The sequence below is a fragment of the Bos javanicus genome, chromosome 17, assembly GCF_032452875.1.
Source record: "Bos javanicus breed banteng chromosome 17, ARS-OSU_banteng_1.0, whole genome shotgun sequence".
In the NCBI taxonomy this organism is placed as follows: Eukaryota; Metazoa; Chordata; class Mammalia; order Artiodactyla; family Bovidae; genus Bos; species Bos javanicus.
This window is the reverse complement of record NC_083884.1, coordinates 25162834-25166161: the sequence shown is the minus strand read 5'-3', so window position 1 is coordinate 25166161 and position 3328 is coordinate 25162834. Positions and strand designations below refer to the sequence as shown.

The 3328-nt window shown below is 34.0% G+C and overlaps 1 non-coding gene across 1 annotated transcript; it reads left to right on the top strand.

Moving 5' to 3' along the window:
- Positions 1-991: 991 nt before the first annotated feature.
- On the top strand, positions 992-1063 carry TRNAC-GCA (transfer RNA cysteine (anticodon GCA)). Its single transcript has one exon. It is a non-coding gene; the product is annotated as a tRNA-Cys (tRNA).
- Positions 1064-3328: the final 2265 nt, after the last annotated feature.

Here is a 3328-nt window from a genome sequence, read left to right as displayed (position 1 = left end):
TCATGCCCTGCAAAGAAGAGTAGCCCCTGCTCGCCACAGAGAAAGCCTATGTGTAGCAATGAATATCCAGCCTAACCAAAATAAGTAAATAGTTTTGTGTTTTTTTTTTAAAGCACACCAAGTACATCTATATTGAATGATGTTTGCCCTTATTGTATTCTCTGCCTAAAAAGCCCTCCCACAGTTTTATCTGCATGAGTCACTATCTTACTATCTATCCCTCAATTACTTTGACCTCTATTTAAATTTCCCAAATCACGTCTTTGCTGCCACTTTATACCCACTTCCCTTTATTACTAGTTTTCCCATAGTACCCATCACTATTTAATATTCTATGTATTATACCTATTCCTTTGTGGGATAGTTGGTCCTATCCACATGTCCATAAATCATTTGGTCTATCCCATGAGATCCTTGAAACTGGATCCTATCCAAAACATCCTTGTGCATATTTGATCCATGACAAATGATTTTGGACAGGACCAAACATCAAGGACTGTTTGGTGTGGACCAAATGTCTCCATGCAAATTGTACAATATAGATGCACTGGATCAGACATAAGCTAATCCACTATCATATTTTTGGTTTCCCAGTTTATTTCAGGTAACTTTCCTAAAAGAAATCATTGTTCACTTTAATAAATGCTATATTTCCAATGATAAGAATAATATCTGATTTGCATTTTTCTACTAATTAGTGATGTTGAGCATCTTTTCATGTGTCTTATGGCCATCTGTATATCTTCTTTGAAGAAATATCTATTTACATCTTCTGGCCATTTTTTTTTTTTGATTGGGTTGTTTGCTTGATTGAACTGTATGAGTTATATATTTGCATATTTTGGAAATTAATTCCTTGTCAATGATACAATGAAGTGTCATTCCACATGAGTCAGAATGGCCATCTTTAAAAAGTCTACAAATAATAAGTGCTAGAAAGAGTGTGAAAAAAAAAAAAAAAGAACCCTCCTATGCTGTTTTGGTTGGGGCTTCCCTGGTGGCTCAGAGGATAAAGCGTCTGCCTGCAATGCAGGAGACCCAGGTTCGATCCCTGGGTTGGGAAGATCCCCTGGAGAAGGAAATGGCAACCCACTCCAGTATTCTTGCCTGGAGAATCCCATGGACGGAGGAGCCTGGCGGGCTACAGTCCACAGGGTCACAAAGAGTCGGACACGACTGAGCGACTTCACTTTCACTTTCTTCTTTCCATGCTGTTTTAGTGGGAATGTAAATTGATCCAGCCACTATGGAGAACAGTGTGGAGCTATCATATGATCTTGCAATCCCACCTTTGGACATGTATTGGAAGACAATTATAATTCAAAAAGACACATGTATTCCGATGTTCATCATAGCACTATTTACAATAGCTAAGACATCGAAGCAACCTAAATGTCTATTGACACATAAATGGATAAAGAAGATGTGGTGCATACATACAACGGAATATTACTCAATAATAAAAAGGAATAAGATAATACCATTTGTAGCAACACAGATGGACCTAGAGGTTGCCATACTTAGTGAAGTTAAGTCAGACAAAGACAAATATCATATGATATCACATACGTGGAATTTAAAAACTGGTATAAAAGGACTTATCTACAAAGCAGAAAGAGATTCACAAGCATAGAAAGAACTTGTGGTTCCAAAGGGGAAAGGTAAGGGGATAAATTAGGAATTTGGGAGCAACACATACACACTATTATAAATCAAATATATAAGTACCATAACATATATATGTACATCAAATATATAACAAATATATAAGGAACTACTGTATAGTACAAGGAACTATACTCAATATTTTGTAATAACCTACATGAGAAAAGAATCTGAAAAAGACCACATATATTTACTTATATGTGTGTGTGTAGATATAATTGAGTCGCTTTGATGTATATTAGAAACAAACACAATATTATAAATCAACTATACTTCAATAAAAAATATTTTTTAAAAAGAATAATATCTGCATTACGTTAGGCAAAATTTAAAAAAAGCAAATTAACACTTGATTTTCTATGAATGTCTCTCTGCATGTCTTCTATGCCTCAACACCTTCTGTAGAGATATGGTGCCAGTGTTGGTGCATAGAACAAAATTTTTGTTTTATGAGAACAGAAACCCCTTTAACAATATATCTGCTATATTACCCCTTGTTGGGAAAAGAATGTGTGTGCGTGTTAGTCGCTCAGTCGTGTCTGACTCTTTGCGACCCCATGGACTGTAGCCCACCAGGCTCCTCTGTCCATGGGATTCTCCAGGCAAGAAAACTGGAGTGGGATGCCAGTCCCCTCTCCAAATAAGAATATGTAGAACCTAAATGAAGCAATGGAAACAATAGGATATTAAACTCAATTTTTAAATTAATATTTACCTTCAAGTTAAATATGAAACAAAGGAAAATCTGAGTCTATGTTCTTTCAAATTTCACTATAAAGTAATTATTGGGTATAAAAGACATTCATACCATGGTTTCATAATTTCCTTTTTGGTTCTTCTTTCTTTAAATATTGAATGATTGCATTGTGTTGGGTACTTATGAAAGCAAGTTTGTTAAGGAGTTTCCTGAGATTACTAATCAATTTCCCTGTAAGAGGCAACTATGGCAATCAGAAGATGAAGGAACTGGACTTTTATTCATCCAGTAAAGGGATGAAGACATAATGTTAATTAGGCAGGAGGGCATGCAAACATTGCCCTTATAAATTGATTTCCAAGCATAATTCTACTTTACTGCTTAATAATATGCTCATATCTTAATAAAATGTAAAAAGAATATTCTAGGTGCTCTGTATTTCCAAATATTTTCTTTGATGTTTGAGAGGAAGACAATTGGAACATGTAGGATAAATAAATAAAAACTTTAACCACAGTTTCATCGAATGCTAAATTGTCTCTAGAGCAACATAAAAGCTTATTCTCTCCAATAAGAATCTTCAATTGAAGAATGAACCATCTTGGAATTCTTATTGAATATTTAACTCTCTAAGCCAAATTCAGCAAGTTCATTGCCTAAATTTGTCTTAGAAGAACCTAGAAACTGATCAATAACAAGTAAGAATGAAAACATTCTAAACGATTTAGCATTTCCACTATGAGTAAAAATAACAGAAATCAAATTAGAGTTGTGATTTTCATTAAGCTGAAGATTCACTTATTTTCTAAAGGAAGAATTAACTAATGCTTTCCATATAAATCATCAAACTTTAAATAGTATTATAACGCAAAAATATAACCCAGAGCACATTGAGTTTTGAATTGCAATTTGAAGGAAATTATTTCAAGATATTTAGAAACTAATATGTTAAGATAATGAATAGCA